The 19,798-nt window shown below is 38.2% G+C and overlaps 1 pseudogene; it reads left to right on the top strand.

The window, feature by feature from the left end:
* Positions 1–457: 457 nt before the first annotated feature.
* On the top strand, positions 458–14,972 carry LOC113291395 (annotated as a pseudogene).
* The last annotated feature ends 4,826 nt before the right edge of the window (positions 14,973–19,798 follow it).

Genomic DNA, 19,798 nt, shown 5'->3' on the forward strand with positions numbered 1-19,798 from the left:
GGGCAGGGAGCAATTAATTCCTTGACCCCTTCCGGGCCTAGTGTTTACCCCGTCAACGCGGCTCGTAAGGTTATCAGTATCACTTTGCGGCTAGTAAGGTTTTATCAGTATCACTTGCAAATCCGCCGGTCGAGAACTTGAAGGTTATCAGTATCACTTTGCGGTTTCACCAATACTTTGCGGTTATCAGTATCACTTGCAAATCAGTATACTTTGCGGTTGTCGCATCCCTACTTGGTTTCACCAATACTTTGCGGTTTCCCATATTCAATGTAAGTCTCTATCCTCCGGTCCCTCTCCACATTTAGAACGTTACAATTTTTAAGAAAACGGACCGGTCATGCCCTAGTTTTAAGCATATACTGTATATATAAGAAAACCTAATATTCTCTCAGTTTCATTCTCTCGCTTTGCTATTGAGTTACTTCGTAAAACCCTAGCCGAAAAACTAACAATAATGGAATCTCATCAAGGTAAATCAGCTATCGATGAAGCGAAGAAATCTTCAATTGATGAACAACAATTGTCGACTTCTTCTTCTTCCAATGGGGCTAGTGTTAGTGATGGTATGGATAAAGAGGAGGTTAGGAAGAAAGTAGTGAATGTGTTGAGAGGAGATTTTTTTGTAAACTTAGTTTCAACATCTATGGTGGTGTTGCTGGGTTATATGATTATGGTCCTCCTGGTTGTGCTGTTAAATCTAATGTCCTTGCGTTATGGCGTCAGCACTTTGTACTGGAAGAGAATATGATGGAAGTTGATTGCCCATGCATCACACCTGAAGTTGTACTTCAGGCATCAGGTCATGTTGACAAATTTACTGATCTTATGGTTAAAGATGAGAAAGCAGGAACGTTTCACCGTGCAGACCATTTGTTAAAGGATTTTTGCACGGAGAAGTTAAGGATCAGAGTCTGTCTGTAGAGAAGGTGCAGGAGCTTAAACATGTTGTTGCTATGTTGGATGATTTCTCTCCTGAACAATTGGGTTCAAAGATCAAGGAGTACGGGATAGTTGCTCCGATTACAAAGAACCCTCTTTATGATCCTTACCCATTCAATTTGATGTTTCAGACGTCAATTGGTCCATCTGGCATGATTCCTGGTTATACGCGACCGGAGACAGCGCAAGGTATATTTGTCAACTTCAAAGGACTTGTATTACTGCAATGGGAGCAAACTTCCCTTTGCTGCAGCTCAGATTGGCCAAGCTTTCAGGAATGAGATATCTCCTCGCCAAGGTCTTCTCCGTGAATTCACTCTAGCTGAGATTGAGCATTTCCTCGACCCAGAAGACAAATCTCATCCCAAGTTTAGGAAGGTTGCAGATTTGGAGTTCTTGATGTTGGTATATCAGAGACAAGATCACTAGTCTGTACTGAAGATTTCTTATATCTTGTTGAACTGACGTACAATGATCATTTAAATAGATCATGAAAGCACAACTAACACAAACGAAACTGACTCCTAAAATGATGCCAACAAACTGACTCAGTCTAATGACTTATTCAATCTCCTAAAGATAAGAAAGCTTCAACAAACTATATCTAACTCGATGACTTGCCTCTCATGCATAGCCGTTTTATTCTTCATTTCTTCCCCTAAACTGGAACTCCTCCCTTCCAGTTTAACCTTCTTTAGTTTCAATTCCCAGGCTCTTCCTTTGTTTCTCAAATGTGTCTCGTTTTACTGCTTTGGTCATGAAATCCGAGAGCTGCTCCAATGTCGGACAATACTCAAGTTGAATAATCCCATCATTCACTAGCTCGCGTAGGAAGTGATACCTGACATGTATATGCTTGCTCCTTCCATGTAGCACCAGGTTCTTTGACAGCTTGATGGTTGAGCTGTTGTCACAGAACATTACAGTCCCTTCAGCTTGTTTAACTCCAATCTCTTCTAAAATGTTCCTGAGCCATACTCCCTGACAAGCTCCATACGCAGCAGCCACAAACTCAGCCTCAGTTGTTGACAAGGTTACTATGGGCTGTTTCTTTGACGCCCACGAGACAGCTCCGCCACTCAGCATGAAGACATAGCCAGATGTGCTTCTTCTATCGTCTACATCTCCCGCATAATCACTGTCTGTATAGCCAATCAGTTTATCTTCTCCTCCTTTCTTGTACTGAATTCCATACTCACTTGTGCCTTGCACATACCTCAGGATTCGCTTAGCCGCCAACATATGTATCTCCTTCGGTTCTTCAATGTATCTACTCACAAGATTTACTGAAAAGGTTAAGTCAGGTCTGGTAACAGTGAGGTACCTGAGACTCCCAATGAGCTGCTTGAACAATGTTGGATCAACTGCAGCACCTTCACCTTCCTTAGATAGTTTCTGTCCTGGAACAATTGGATTCATCACTGGATTACAGCTCTCCATTCCAAATCTTTTTAAGACATCCAAAGCATGTTTGTGTTGATTGATGAAGATTCCTTCTTGATCTTGAATCACCTCAACTCCTAGGAAGTATCTCATTCTTCCAAGGTCTGTCATTGAGAACTCCTCCATCATCGACGCCTTGAACCTTTCACGTAATGTGGCTGAGTTACCAGTGTATATCAGATCATCAACGTACAGGCTTACTATCAAGATCTCTGCTCCATTCCGCTTCACAAACAGGGTGTGCTCACAATAACACTTCTCAAAGCCCTCTCTTGAGAAATAGCCTTCAATGCGAGTGTACCAGGCCCTAGGGGCTTGTTTCAAGCCGTAAAGAGCCTTCCTTAGCTTGAAGACCTTCCTTGTGTCCTGTTGATCTTTAAATCCTTCTGGTTGATCTACATAGACGTCTTCACTTAACTCACCGTGCAGGAAAGCACTTTTTACGTCTAACTGGAACATCTCCCAACCTCTTCGAGCTGCTATGGCCAAGATAACACGTATCGTGTCCCACCTCGCAACTGGTGCGAACACTTCATGAAAATCAATACCTTGTCTTTGATGATATCCTTTGGCCACCAATCTTGCTTTAAGCTTGTCTACTTCTCCTTTTTCATTGTACTTCGTCTTGAAGATCCACTTTACTCCAATCACTTTGGCTCCCATAGGTAGTTCTACCAACTCCCATGTGTCATTTTCTTCGATGGATTTTATCTCTGTTTCCATCGCTTCTCTCCATCTTTTGTCTTGAACTGCTTCTCTGAAGCTCTCAGGATCTTCCGGGTGAGCTACTATAACGTATTCATCCTCTGGGTGGGCTACCATAACGTATTCTTCCTCATCTTCCTCGACAAAGAGCCCCACATAATCCTTCATCCAAACAGGGACTTGCTTTCTTCTTCTACTAGAATCTCTCTGAGCTGTTCCACTTGTGTCTCCTAGCTCAGGCTCACTTTCTTCTTCTTGTCTAAGCGTATCTGAAACCTCTGTCTCAGTATTCACTTCCTCTTCAGGTGGGGTAGCTTTTGTTTTCCCTTCATGCACGTATCACACAAGTTCTTTTCTCCACTGATTTTTAAAGATGGGATTCCCAGCACCATATTCTTCTCAGCCAGCTCTTGCATTCCCTTGTGACTAAGATGTCCAAGTCTTTTGTGCCACAACTCTTCTGTCTTTCTTTCTGTGACTTGTAAGCATTTTACTTCATCGTCAATTTGCTTCATCTTTGCCACGATGATGAACATACGATTTTTGCTCATCGTTGAATGCATCAACAATCTCATCTGTTGCTTGTGCCATATTTCACAGACGTCATTCTCAATGATGATTCTCAGCCCCTTTTGTTGCAGTTGTCCCACACTCAGTAGGTTATTTCACTTGATGTTTCCAAGGGAAGAACAAAACGCGGTGAAGGATGCTATTAAACTCCGCCTTGGTGATGCAGTAACAAGCGGAATTGTGAACAATGAAACACTTTTACTTTATTGGGAGAGTATATCTATTCCTTACACGCCTTGGTATCAATAAAGAACGTCTACTGTTTCGTCAGCATCTTGAGAAGGAGATGGCGCACTATGCAGCAGACTGTTGGGATGCTGAGATTCAGTGCTCCTATGGATGGATGGATGGAGTGTGTTGGTATTGCAGATAGATCTGCATACGATCTACGTGCTCACTCCGAAAAAAGTGGTACTCCTCTTGTTGCTCATGAGAAGTTTTCAGCACCAAAAGAAGTGGAGAAACTGGTTATTACTCCAGTAAAGAAGGAGCTGGGTCTTGAATTCAAGGGTGACCAAAAAAAGATAGTTGAAGCATTGGAGGGCATGGATGAAAAAGAGGCTGTGGAAGTGAAAGCAGCTTTGGAATTAAAAGGGGAGGTGGAGTTCCAAGTCTGCACTCTAGGGAAGGCTGTCACTATTAAATCAAGCATGGTTTCGATCTCCAAGGAGATAAAGAAAGAACATCAGAGAGTCTTTACACCATCTGTGATCGAGCCATCTTTTGGTATTGGGCGCATAATTTACTGCCTTTTTGAGCATTCATTCTACACCAGACCAAGCAAAGCAGGGGATGAAGTTGAACAGTTGAATGTATTTCGTTTCCCTCCTGTTGTTGCTCCCTTCAAGTGCACTGTGTTTCCTCTTGAACAGAATCCAGGACAAAAAGCAGTCGCGGAACAAATCTCAGTCATTAACTGTTGCTGGAATCTCTAACATAATGGACACAACAGGCGCATCAATAGGGAAACGATATGCAAGAACAGGCGAACTTGGTGTGCCATTTGCAATTACTGTTGATACACCACCAACAGTGACTATCCGAGAAAGAGACAGCAAAAACCAGGTCCGCGTCGAAGTCAAAAATGTGGTACGTGTGATGCAGGATCTTACTAATGGAGTAAGAACTTGGGAAGATATTCAATCGAAATACCCATCCCATCCAAGTATTTCAACTGCAGACAAATTTTGGAACAAAAACAGAGAAGATTTCCAACTATATTTGGGGTATACACTTCCATTATTATCATGGGAATTTTTGTTACATATTGGATATAAGTTTTTTCCTTCACTTTCATGTATGGTATTAACCCTTTTCGTATTAGACTTGGGGCCAAAATCCCATTTATTTTAGTGATTTGGTTTATTGTTTTTTTTAAGCAAACAGAATTCTCAAGTGAAAGTGTTTTCACTCGGTCTCCATCCTTTCTAAGGTCGGAAGTGCACATGTAGTGCTAGTACAATATTGATTGAAGCTGAAAATTTGGGTCACACCCTACCTGGTTGATGAAAATTTAATTACTGTGTTTGTCTAAAAGAGGGAAAGGCTAGTAGTGGTTACTGGTTAATTAACTGCTAGAATTTATGGGGACTCCCAGCAATTTTCCGATCATACGAGGAATTGATAGATATGGTTATGCGACGTAGGGTGTTACTTTGAACTTTTTCTAGGCCACTTGATGGTTGTTCTGCCATGGATTCATAGTTGGCTCTTCAAAATTGGCTGAACAACCAGCATTATTCTACAGTGTCTCGATGTAAAACTCCATAGACCATAGTTCTTGTTCGCAGAGTTTACATGCCTGATTTTCTTACAGTTATTTCCAGTTCATCAATCCACAACCTCTTATATTCGAACAACTCCCCTCGTAAACAGGCTTAAAGGAACATGCTCTTCAAAATTGGCTGTTACTTTGAACTTTTTCTAGGCCACTTGATGGTTGTTCTGCCATGGATTCATAGTTGGCTCTTCAAAATTGGCTGAACAACCAGCATTATTCTACAGTGTCTCGATGTAAAACTCCATAGACCATAGTTCTTGTTCGCAGAGTTTACATGCCTGATTTTCTTACAGTTATTTCCAGTTCATCAATCCACAACCTCTTATATTCGAACAACTCCCCTCGTAAACAGGCTTAAAGGAACATGCTTATAATTTCAAACAATTACGATGGAAAACGATATAAACAGGTTTTAAACAATATGCTTTTGTTCATAATTTTATACACAGTCACAACAAAATTACAGCAATAATTTTTCTTTAACATCAGTACGTTAATGCATATACAACCATAAGATTCAGAAAATATGAAATTAACCGAGCCTCATTGTCAAGAGTTTATTTCCACTGAAGCTAGCAAGCAAAAATCAGGAGTAACTTTTACCTGCATTTGCTTGCTTCAATTCCCGTGCATAGAGAGATAATTTGGTGTACTGTCAGTAATCAACAAACACACTTAATGTTAATCATCTTCAAGATCTCGATGAAAATGAGTGATGCCTCTGCCAATATTCACCATGCAACTATCTGCTCATGTTCTCCTGTACGAGACGTATCTGGTAAACTTGAATTTTTTTCAATAAATATGTCCTTGAAACCACCATAGAAGTCCAGTAGCAATCGGCTGATCGCCATGCCTTAAAAGATGTGTTTAGAGGGTGGGAGATACTTGCCTTCTCCTTTACCTGGCAGACAGACATATGCATATATCTTCTAGGTCATCTCAAGCTTAAAGAAATAGTCCAAATTGCATTTTTGTACAACACAATGTTGCCTCTGCCTAACAACTTCAATATAGGAAGCTAGAAAAACTGGTTGTTAACACATCTAACGAAGCTGCTGCATATCGAAGCTGCTACAAAGATAAGTAGCATTTTCGCACATCGAAGCTGCTACAAAGATAAGTAGCATTTTCGCACATCTAAACACTACCTGAAATTCAACATTCCAGCCTAATCTACAGTGACCTAGCGTAGTTAACAAAATCAACAGTTTTATTAGTTTTGCTTGCCATACTGGTCAAAATAATGCACTTGCAGCTAATTTATAACCTAGAAGGATGTAATGCCTAAATTACCAAGTGCCAACTACAATCATGCCGAGAGCGGGGTAGCTAACTGATATGTAAAACATACGACAGAGATTTAAAATGCAATAAATTTTCATGATGAAGTGAATGAATACCAATTCGCCCGAGTTTCGTTGAACGAAAACAAGAAATTCCAGGCAGCATACTGACACACAAACATAATGGTACTATTCCGGCAAACTAACCTTTCCAACCGGAAAGGAAAAAAAATAAAAAGAAGGGAGAACTCTAAATGGAGTATATGATCTGATAAGAATCAAGTCAGGCTTGATCATCTCCCACAATTCCATGTAAGAACTAGTACCAAGTCCACTCAAAGATCTATCTATGCACTTTTACTATTGTATCATGCAAATAAATTTATAAGTGTGGTCTTGTGTGCAACAAATAAGCCAAGACAACATTAACTAAGTTCAGGCAATACTATAATAATAAGCGTTTGAATTACTGATAAAAATATGAATCTCATTCAAAGTTCAAAGATCTTATATTAACCCAACAAAGTTACTTCTGATATCTAGTAGTAGTACAGATATTAATGAGGTTCACCTAATAGCAGATCAATTAAGAAAGCATGGTTATTGAGTGTGGAATAAGAGAAGTTTACGTGCATTAACACTGTATGAATGAAATAAGTATCCAGTTGAAAGAAAAATAAAAACAGATTACTCATAGAGTAGAGATCAACTGCATTTCGTTAATCAACATAGAATGTTATATTCTATGCAAATTTGTTCATACATAATTACATTGATTTCAAACAGGCCTTAGTTAGCTACTTCGTTACAGATGTTTGAGTTGACTGTAAGTTCAAAACTCATTGAAGGTCGATCTATTACTAGATCAACACATTAATCTCTATATATTCTGAAGTCATCCATTCAAATTGCAACATATATATGTATGATGACTAGCTAAACCTGCTGTACATAAGAAATGTCAAGAAAAATGTAACAGTAATTCTATCATTATAGATGAAACCGGGACTGATCAAGTAGAAAAGATCATGACCAAGATAATTCCATTGCATAATAAAGCAACAAGGAAGATTTAGAAGATTATACCTGCAGCAAGTAGTTGGTATAAAAGAAAGAATTAAGTTGGGGAAAATGATGAAGAATATTCTTCTTCATTATTATCATGATGCATCATCATCATTATCACATGGATTTTACAAAGAGAAACTTACAAAGCTCTGTTGACAGGATGCCCACCTCCATATTTTTATTAACAAAAAAGAACATTAGCTAGGGTTTGATATATATGATGATTGTTATGTAATTCATTTTCCTTTTGAACTCAGGAGGTGGACAGAATGCCAATAAGCTATGTAAGTAACACTTTGACAAACTCACATGAAATGTTATTAATAACTTCATCTTGATCTGTTTGAGCTGCTGCTTAACTTCATGGCTAAAACCCTAAGGACAAAGATATGTATTTATAGAGAGAAAGATTTTGACAAGACAGTAGTGAGACTTTGAGAGAGAGAGAGAGATGGATGAAGAGCTAGCTAGGTATTTAAGGTGGTGGTGATGATGATGAGTTGTGAGGGTTTTGTAGTAGTTATTACAAGAAAGAGAGATGGTATTGATTAGGCAGCACGCATGCTGTGAGAGAAGAGAAGAGACTCAAGAGAGGGATGAAGAAGGTGGGAAAGACCAAGAATTAAAGAAGTAAATGAAGGGTTTCTCTTTTTCTTTTAGAATATGGGATCGATGGGATTGTTCTTCTCCTCTCCCTGACATTAATGACTAAGGCAGCTGGGAAAGAAAGAAAGAAAGAAGGAAGGAAGAAGAACAAGAAAAAAAAGACCCCTGACTCTCTCTCAGATGTATAGCTCCTCCTCCTCGTTTCTGCTGCAGCAAAAATAGTGATCAATCTTTCTTGCCTTTCCCACCCCATTAAACTAGTCTTCTTTAGTGTTTTCTCTCCTGTTAGGCTTCTTTTCAACTCTAAAATCAGATTCATTTAACTTTGTTAATAAATTGGTAAAGTGCTGAAAATACATAACTAGATCTAATTAGGGAAGCTTCCACTTCTTTTACACATTCAATCTACGGTTTAATGGATCAAATTTTTACTATTATCATTACATTGCGTTTCTACCGTTTAACTATATTCACACTCACGAGTACTTATTGTACATATATATGCTGTGGCATAATGGCGATAATACACAAATTTAGATTGCGGTTTTTCTTTTATCGGTATTAGGAATTTTTGGTGGTTAGTCTATTATTTTTCTTGTCTATACTCTTTTCACATGTACATACAAACATATAAAAAGAGGTACGTTCGTCAGCCTAATTTGCAAACACGTTAACAAGTGAAGTACTACAAATTGACCATACACATAAGATGAAAATTTGAAATGAAACTGTGGTAATAATAACTTAAAGGTTATTTTTTATGGAGATTAATTTGGAAAATGTAAAAAAATTTAATTCTTCCAAGTTCCTCCTACTCATACGTACTGCTGTCTATGTAAAAGGAAGACGGGAACGCTTTCAGAATAGAGAATTTTGGCGAAGATGCAAAAGTTAGTGGAAGCCTGGAAGATGTAAAAAGACCATCTTAGTTGACCATTTGTTCGATTCATTGCAGCAGATTTTGTAAAAAGTTAAAACAACACAACACATGCCTAAGAAAAGAAGAGAAAAGTGAGAAACAAAAGTCAGACCATCCATCATCATCAAATGTGAACAAAAACCCACTTTGGTCCCAATGTTAGAGATGGCCTAACATACAGTAGTAACAAAATGTGGCACAGTTTAATTTGCTAAGCATGAAGACCTAAAGTGCGAGGACCCTTGGTCAATAGATGCAATGCAAAACAGATGAGCAGTAGTAAATTGGTGCAGTATATATGTGAATGTGAGTGTGAGTGTGAGTGTGAAATTAGTCATTGCGCTTAGCTGATACGTCCGTTTTGTAGTAAACAGATGAGCAGTAGTAAATTGGTGCAGTAAATTTTTCCGTTTTGTCGTCTGATACGTCCCAGTCACATTAGTCATTGCGCTTAGCTGCTACTACTACAATCTGTGGAGTGTGCAGTACAATATATATAGATAGAAGAAGAGTCCACAGATTAAGTACTCTGTTGTTCAGTAGACAGACTAGTCCCCCCCAACCCAGCATTTATCTCCTTCAAATCTACCACCTAACTAAATACTTCCATCAATTTACTCCTAAAATCTCATCTCAGTCTTAGCTGGACTAAACAACAAGACGACAAACAACTGCATTTATTAAGAGGTAGGTCATTTTTGAATGTTGTGATTGTTTTTGGCTTAGTAGTATGCACCTCCAAGTAAGCCCGGCGTCACCTGAGTGAATTAGTTTTACTAATGAAATTAGATCAGGATCACTGATACGGGATGAGACCATGTTCTCAGATTAGCATATCCTTGATAATACAGTAAATATTATGCATTTACTATGATTTTTCGACTTTTAGTGGATACATATGCTGGAGCTAAGAATCCAACGTTTTCACGAAAAAAGGCCATGGACTTTTGTCGTCCAAACATCCTTTTTTTGCGTGAAAATATAACTTTGTTTTGTTGTCCACTACCTAGCGTAGGCTTTTTGGTTGTTGCTGTTGCATTGTGCGTGGTAAGTGATGATCAAGACTGATCGATGAGGTAGAAAATTAAGGTGAGAGAGAAGGGGTGAGATATAATGATGATGATGAGCCAAGAGGACTGAGTATAGGGTGGGACTACTGCATGCTGTTCCACGCACTGCTCGACGCATGGAAATCCTCATCTTTCATGATTATCAAGCTCCCTCTCTCTACCTCCGCATGTAAATAAAGTGTAGCTACACCAGAGGAGAAAGAAACAGAATCCAATCTCTCTCGATAAAGGCATTATCAAAAGTGAAAAACGGACTCTACTTTTATAATGTCAAAGGGGAGATTTGGTAATATTATATTATCATACTTTTTAACCATGAGTTAATGCTCTACTGCTAAGGTAAACAAACATCTAGTAATTTGTACTGTGTAAATGAATTATCTTAATTGCCGGCCATAGCCAATGTTGTATCATGTGTATATAGAAAGTGCTAGCGTCAAGTTGATCACACTATGCCAAGATTTACTATACATATTCGAGCCAGTGAATAGGAAATTAATAAGATCCAGAATGACCGCTAAAATCATATGATGAGCTTGATGCAGTCCAGACCCAGTCAATTGTGTAACTCAAGCAACGCAGACTTTTGCGAGAACATTACTAATCATTGGTGTAGATTGAGCGAAATTGACGGGTGTTGCTTGGAACAATCAAAATGATGATCGTCAAACAGAAATGAACTCATGCCTTGAATGGAGTTTAATTTGCCTCCTTCGTGTCCACAAACAAATCAAGGGATCATAGCTTCTTCATTATGCACTTGCTGTCTGTAATACCAAATTTTAACCAACACTTGAATCATGGTTTTGACATCGACCCGTTTTTAGATAACCCCTATCCACTTACAGAAGTGATTTTGACTAAATTGTCATTATCTGGTAAAACTAAAGTATTTTACATCAAGGTTAAAAATAGTGTGGGACAAGTTGCGCTCAATCATTTTCCCAATTTAAAATATTTAAAGGAGCAGAGAGCAGGATTTATTTTAAACTTCAAAAAAATGTATGAAACAGATAAAAGGAGAGAAAAACGTCAGCTACACAAATGATGCGACTCATGCAACGTTTTTGTTCATGATTGAGTCCCTAACCCCAAGATTTATAACACATTGTTAAGTTATTTCTATTATTAATTATTTAGAAATTAGTGCGAAATGTTAGATTTTGCTCTGCGAAGACCCATATTGACAGAAAAATGCATAATGAGAATATTGAAATAACGTGGTCACGTGATCTGCCATGATATAGATTTCATTTTGCGAGCATATTCAGGACAGAAAGGATGTATAGATATTGCATCAATAAACAAATACTTACTGCATGCATTGAATCTATTGAATTGATTGACGACAGAGAGATACTCATACTCTGTAGGTTTAGTGATAGATATATATATATATAGGGAGGGTAAGGGGGTTATGATTCATGCAGAGAAAGGACATGTTTTCTTGTAACATCTTTCAAGAAACGAATGATGAGGTTGATGACAATTGGGAGGGAGCAGCAGAGCCAGAGAGGGATTATATGATGGTGATAGGTCTTTCACTCTGTGTCCCTCTCTCTAGCTTTCCATGTGACCCTCCATTACTTCTCCCATCTACCACCACACCAGCACAACCCTCATGACCCACTCACACTTCTCTTACTTACCTTCTTCTCTTTTCTTCAGCTGGTTTTGTCACTTTGTCTATTTGTCATTGTGTTTGCTTTGGTGCTATGTTGGTAGGTGGTGCTTGCTTCCTGGTGGGATTATAAAGATGAAAAAAGGGTAATGTAAAAAGAAAGAGGGAATTCCCTTTTTATTTACAAAAGTAAAAAAGTTAAGATAGTTGGAAGCTTGTCAAAACAATCGGCATGAGATGTTGATATAGATGCCCACCAAACTTGAAACATATGGCAGGCTGGATAAATCAAACTTTGTCTGGAGAATGGGCCGACATATTAGAGCAACTGCTTGGGGTGGGTGAACAGGCAATTTGCCCACTTCCACCCCCATGGTTAAATTGGATGGGTAAATCCTCAAATTTTTATCGCTTCTTAAGTTGAGTCCGCCGGCTCAGTTTGAGACAATCGAATCAATTTGAGATGATCGGTCAAGGGAAGGCTGAGGCTCGGCTCTGCTTGAGACGATTATCGTCGCAGATTGAGCCTCTTTGAGCCGATAATGACAAATTCACCCAATTCAACCATTTGCAACTCTAAATTATACTTTCTACTCCCAAAATTTTGTATAATTTCACTTTCAGTCTCAAACACTTAATCTCTAAATCAAAAGAAGAAGAAAAATTCCCAAAAAAATGGCCAGTGTAATCTCTAAATCAAAAGAAAAAGAAAAATCCCAACAAAATTGCAAGTTCATCACAAATAAAAAATACTTCAACAGAAAATGCTTCATCAATAAAAGTTCGCGGTCCAAAGTATAGTCAGAACGAAAAGAAAACTATTTGCAGAAGTTATGTAAGCATTTACGTTTGATCATATCAATGGTGTTCACCAATAATATAATACGCTTTGGGGGGGGGGGGGGGGGGATTTTTGATTTGGTTTTTTAGGAAACTGGGAAAATAAAATGTCGTGATATTGCTGAGTTGTCAGGTCGTTTTAATACAATCATCAAAGACACGAAAAGTTGGGTAGCTTTGATGATGCAAATGAATCATTGCAAAGCGAGTGGTGATATTGAAGTTGATGTGGTAAGTCGCATTTGAAATTGTTTAATTGATTTTGAAAAGTGTTAAATTTGTTGTTATAACTAATTTATAAATGATCAAACTGCAACAACGTAAAACTCGAGAGGAATGGAAAAGAACAAGAGATACGCCTCTTTCCACATTCTCAGAAAGTTGAACCGATATAACCCTAAGAATCACTTACGATACTATAAATATTTCTCAACAACCTGGGTCTCCTTATTCTTCACCAGAAATAAACTCAAGACCCTCAACCTAACGCAGGCGGATCCCTACATGGTAATTCTATTATTAATGTTAATGGAAACACAAACAGATATGATGGACCAAGCAACAAAAGTGCAAAAATAAATAGAAAGGCAACTCAACATGCCACACAATATCAACTTCAAAATTCAAAATACAATAACTTTTTGAAAAACAAAAAGAGACTGATATCGTTAAAATAATAAAAGGTAAGAAAGTGGATGTAGAAATAAAGAAAGATCGTAAGGCGATTGAACACAATTCGTTTAATGCGCACATGAGATGGATCCTTAGAATGGAAAAGTCAATGATAAATTTTGCACAACTACGACTCTAGCAAGATGAATTAGGTGAAATTCAAGTACAGAAGGCACGATAACGCCAACAATATTTGACATTGATTCTGATGAGGATGACAGCTTAGAGGAGGATAACAATAATTTCTGTACACAGGTTTAATTATATTAGTTTCAAATTCTAGATGTGTAATAGTTAGTTTGAGTTATAATTCTTAGTTTCGACTTCAACGCAATCCGTGGTATCAAATTCAACGGGATCCTTAGTTTGTTTTTTCAGTGTGATCCTTAATTTAAATTTCAATATGTAATTCAAACTACACAAATCAAATTTCATTATTGGAACTAAAATGATTGAAATAATAACCAAAGGGAAAGAAAGAAAAAAAAAACTAAATCCTATGAGGGTTTCTTCTTCCGAATTCAACACGATTGTGCACACTGAGATCCTCCCTTAGTCTTAAACATAAGCCTCGGATTTGAATTATGTCTTCTACCATTCTATACTCTCTTGCGAGCGCACCCCAGGTGGATTGAATTTGTTTTCTCAAATATTTATATGGATAACTGTTGGAACAAAGGAGAATATTTGGTTTCTCTATTTATGATTGGCTTACACTGCAAGAAAATATTCTCTAGATATGTTGCTATTTATACGAATATGTGGCATGTATATGATATATATATACACTTCTTGTAAAACCTCAATTGATAATAAGAAACCCTAATCATTCTTCTCCCGTGGACGTAGGCTATAGCCGAACCACGTTAAACTGTGTTTCTTCTTTAATCTGTTTTAGTTAACTGCATAACATCTTATGCAGATCCAATATTAACTGCATAACATCTTATGCATACTGCATAACATCTTATGCATACCAACATGGTATCAGGGGATCGTTAACGATCCTGGCCGTTTCTCTGTAATCAAGTTTTTGTTTCTCTGTGTGTTTACTATGGCACAATCATATCATAATACTAGTTTGTGTTTAACCTCTGTCTTGCTGAATGAGGTCAATTATGTAAGTTGGTCTAGGGCTGCTGCTCTTGCTCTTGGGGGTAAAAGAAAATCTGGGTATATTGGTGAGAATAGTACCTGTACAGATGCTAAGGATCCAAAGTATGAAGATTGGATTGCTGATGATCAACTTGTTCGCACGTGGCTTCTTCAGCCGATGGAACCACATATTTCGGAAATCTTCTCGTTCTCAGAATCTGCAAAGGATTTGTGGAAGTCTGTTGCTAGTTTGTATGGCTTACGGAATAATGCTGCTCGGGTGTTTGAGCTGAAACGTGAGATTGCTGAGGCTGAACAAGGTACGAAAGTTTTACTGAGCATTTTGGTTATTTAAGAAAGAAGTGGGATGAACTGGATACATATCTTCCTCATACAACTGATGCCAAAATTCTCTTGAAGAGGGTTGAGGAGGATAAAATCTTTGATGTGCTCAGTAGCCTCAAACCAGAGTATGAATCTCTTAGAAGCACTATTCTCATGAGTGCTGAACTGCCAAGTATGTCTAATGTTTGTGCGACTGTGCAGCGTGAAGAGACGCGTAAGAAAGTTATGAATCCTAATTCTAAAAGCATTGTAGACCTGGATGCAGCTGAATCAAGTGCTCTTATGAGCTCCAAAGATGATAAACGACGAGCCATGCCATTTGATAAGGACAAGAATTCTCGTGCTAAGGGTAAGAGAGAAGTTTTTCATTGTGATCATTGTAATAAAACTGGTCACACCAAGGATCGCTTTTGGGATATTTATCATCATCTTAAAGCTACTTTTGACAAAAATAAGCTTGCTCGAGCTGCTGTAGCTGACAATTCATCCTTTACCATAGACCAATTGAAGGATTTCTTTAACCAGTTGGGTAATAAGACTGAGCGCAAGGCCAACCACACTTCAGGTAACCTACTAGCCTTTCTTACTACGCCTGTTTCCAACCGCCAAGTTTGGATTATTGATTCAGGAGCTACAGATCATATGGAAAATGATCCTTCGTCAGTTCATGCATTTATTCGCAGCTCTCATAAAAATGTGTCAGTTGCTAATGGCTCTACTGCTCCTGTGATGGGCAGTGGGAAAGTGCATTTTTTTTCCAGATTGTCCGCCATCTAATGCACTTGTTGTTCCATCGTTTCCTACTCAGTTGTTATCTGTTGGTCAAATCACTAATTCTCTGAATTGTGATGTTACATTTACCCCTCGGTCATCTTTCAGGATCGAAAGACGAAGAAGACGATTGGTAGAGGCATTTTTTCTCATGGATTGTACCTGTTATGTTCTAGTGACATGGCATGTCTCACTCAAATATCTACTCCGCAGTTCCTTTATCATAAAAGACTTGGACATCCTTATAGTCGTGTTTTGTCTAGGATTTTTCTCATATTTTCTGTCCAGACTCAAGTCTGTGATGTTTGTCAGTTTTCTAAACAATCTCGTTTTCCATTTCCTAATTTTGTGACTCGTGCTATAATGCCTTTTGAATTAATTCATTCTGATTTATGGGGCCCTGCTCCAATTGATGCTTATGATGGGTATAAGTATTTTGTTATCTTTATAGATGATTGGTCACGTGCTACATGGATCTATTTACTCAAATCCAAAACTGAAGTTTCATCTGTATTTGCGGATTTTCATTGTATGATACGCAACCAATTTGATGCACAGGTTAAAATCTTTAGATCAGATAATGGCACTGAGTTTGTCAAAGGCACTCTTCCAGGTTATTTGCGTAGTCATGGTATTATCCATCAAACTAGTTGTGTTGGTACTTCACAGCAAAATGGTGTTGTTGAACGGAAACTACGTCATATTCTGGAAACTACTCGCGCTCTTATGATTCAGATGCATGTTCCAAAGAAATTCTGGTCTCATGGTTCTCTGACGGCCACTTATTTGATCAATCGTCTGCCTAGTCGTGTGCTTGAGTTCAAATCTCCATTAGAGGTTTTGAAACGTCATCAACCTGGCATTTCTCATCTCATAGTTTTCGGTTGTGTCTGTTACGTACATTTACAGGCAAAGCATCGTGATAAACTGGATTCACGGGCAACTAAATGTGTGTTCTTTGGTTATTCATCTACAAAGAAAGGTTATATTTGTTATCATCCACCCACTAGAAAGCTACAGATTTCTCGTGATGTTGTATTTGATGAAGCAGTGGCTTACTTTCAGTGTGATTCTGGCAGTCGGTCTCAGGGGGAGTGTTACAGATTTGGCACCACTTCCAGTTATTACTGAGATACCTACTGCAACAGATTCCCACAGAATAATGGTGGTGGGGTAGAGTTGGTGGACTTACCTAATGCAGTGTTGGATGTGCATAATGAAGCAGTTCATGAAGAAGCTTCAGACAATAATGTTAGTGTTACTGATGATAATACAGGATTACAAGATGTGCCGCATCAAGTTCCAGAATCTGAGGTTATGGTTCCACAAGATCATCAACCAGTGGTACCAATTGTCAGAACCTCAAGTCGTGAGAAGAAGGCTCCAGAGAAATACAAAGATTCTTTACATATCATTCCGCTGTATCCTATACAAGCACATTTAACTTATGATCATGTAGGTTCTTCACACTCTGCATTTCTAAGTGCTATATAGTCATCAAGAACCTAGAAACTACAATGAAGCAAAGTCTAATCCAAAATGGAGGGCACCAATGGAGAATGAGTTACGGCCTTAGATGTAAATAATACATACAGTATTGTCAAGTTGCCTCCCGGAAGAAGACTGTTGGATGTAGGTGGGTGTACAAAATTAAATACAGAAGTGATGGAACTGTTGAGCGTTATAAGGCAAGATTAGTGGCAAGAGGTTTTACTCAGAGATATGGAGAAGACTACACAGAAACCTTTGCACCAGTTGCAAAGATGAATACTTTTCGTGTTCTCATGTCTCTTGCAGTTAATAAAGATTGGAAATTGTTTCAAATGGATGTGAAGAATGCATTCTTACAAGGTGATCTAGAAGAAGAGGTATATGAGTATACCACCTGGACACCCTCGAGAAGGAGAGAGCAATATGGTTTGCAAACTTAAGAAGGCAATATATGGTTTAAAGCAATCACCACGTGCATGGTATGCAAAGCTAAGTTCAGTACTCATCCAGAATAAGTTCAAAAGGAGCTCTGCCGATTCTTCCTTGTTTATTAAAAGAAGTAATCTTGGTATAACTATAGTTCTAGTGTATGTTGATGACCTTGTGATTACAGGAGACAATCAACAAGAAATTAGAAATCTTAAAGCAATGCTTCATTCCAGATTTGACATCAAGGATTTAGGGATACTGAAGTATTTCCTGGGATTAGAAGTTGCTTACTCAAAGAAGGGTATTTTTCTGAATCAAAGAAAATATGTGTTGGACCTGCTGAAGGCTACAGGAAAAATGAGAGTAAAGCCTTGTGATACTCCTACATAAATTGGCAACAAACTTGATAATGATGGTGATGTGTTAAGTGATATTGGGTCATATCAAAGGTTAGTAGGCAAGTTAATTTATCTCACTGTCACCAGACCTGACATAGCACATGCAGTAAGCTTAGTCAGTCGTTATATGCATACACCTCGTGTTAAACATCTAAATGCAGTAACTAGGATTCTACAGTATTTAAAAGGATAGCCAGGAAGAGGAGTTTTGATGACAAAGAATGAAGCCTATTCAATTTCTAGCTACTGTATAACATCATATTCATATGCTGATTATGCTGGATGTCCAGTTGATCGTAAATCAACAACAGGGTACTGCATATTCTTTGGTGGTAATCTGGTTACATGGAGAAGCAAGAAACAAAATGTTGTTTCTCGATCAAGTGCTGAAGCAGAATACAGAGCCATGGCTTCAACAACTTGTGAGATTGTTTGGCTGCGAGCATTACTTAAAGATTTGGGTTTTCTGTCACCTCAGCCAGCTAAGATGTTTTGTGACAATCAAGCAGCGATACAAATCGCATCAAATCCCACCTTTCATGAGCGTACAAAGCACATAGAAGTGGATTGTCATTTTGTTAGAGAGAAGGTATTGGCCAAAGTAATATGCACTCCCTTCGTTCGTAGTCATCAACAACTGGCAGATGTTTTTACTAAGGGTTTACCTGTCAAGCAATTCAATGGAATTCTATCCAAGTTGGGCTCCATTGATATCTTCGCACCAACTTGAGGGGGAGTGTTGGAACAAAGGAGAATATTTGGTTTCTCTATTTATGATTGGCTTACACTGCAAGAAAATATTCTCTAGATATGTTGCTATCTATACGAATATGTGGCATGTATAGGATATATATATACATTTCTTGTAAAACCTCCATTGATAATAAGAAACCCTAATCATTCTTCTCCCGTGGACGTAGGCTATAGCCGAACCACGTTAAACTGTGTTTCTTCTTTAATCTGTTTTAGTTAACTGCATAACATCTTATGCAGATCCAATATTGACTGCATAACATCTTATGCATACTGCATAACATCTTATGCATACCAACAATAACTTATCCAACTGGTATCCCGTCGACTTTCCTCAGTTACCATATAATGCAAAATGAGGCAGGTGAGCACGACCCTACTCATTTCTATTGGTTTAAATGAACGACAAGGTCCACAATTATATGGAACTTCCTTTTCAAAATTCTAAATGCTCGTTTGACATCCTTATTTCACCTCATCTTCTTCTTGTTGAAATACCCTCTATCACAGGTCTCCTCGTGTTCGGATATGTTAGCTTGAACTGAATTTGACCACGGTGGATAAATTGCGTCCGCCAAAAAATACCTCATGCTACGATTATTGTCATTGACAATGAAATTTCCAGTTGTTGTAGTTCCATACCAAACAAAAGTGATTTATGCAAAATATTGATATCGTCATTTGAACTCGGGTGGCCAAAAGAAGCATGTTATATCTAACAATCATAAGAAGTCGCCATTTTCAGAACAATCGTTGGTTTTGATTAGTGGTTCTCATATTGATCTTGTCAAGCATAAGGACATTCATGCAACACCCACTACATGCAATCAAGGCTACCTAGCATTCCGGGGAATACCCTCTTCGCATTTTCAACTAGCAGTCAATCGATATCATCTATCATTAGTTTTCATAAAAAATATGGACTAATGGTTGATTACTCGCAAAACATAATGAAATTTTCGTATGTTGTTGTGTTTGTTATACAAATTTATTC

This window comes from Papaver somniferum, chromosome 6 (genome assembly GCF_003573695.1).
Source record: "Papaver somniferum cultivar HN1 chromosome 6, ASM357369v1, whole genome shotgun sequence".
NCBI classification, from domain to species: Eukaryota; Viridiplantae; Streptophyta; class Magnoliopsida; order Ranunculales; family Papaveraceae; genus Papaver; species Papaver somniferum.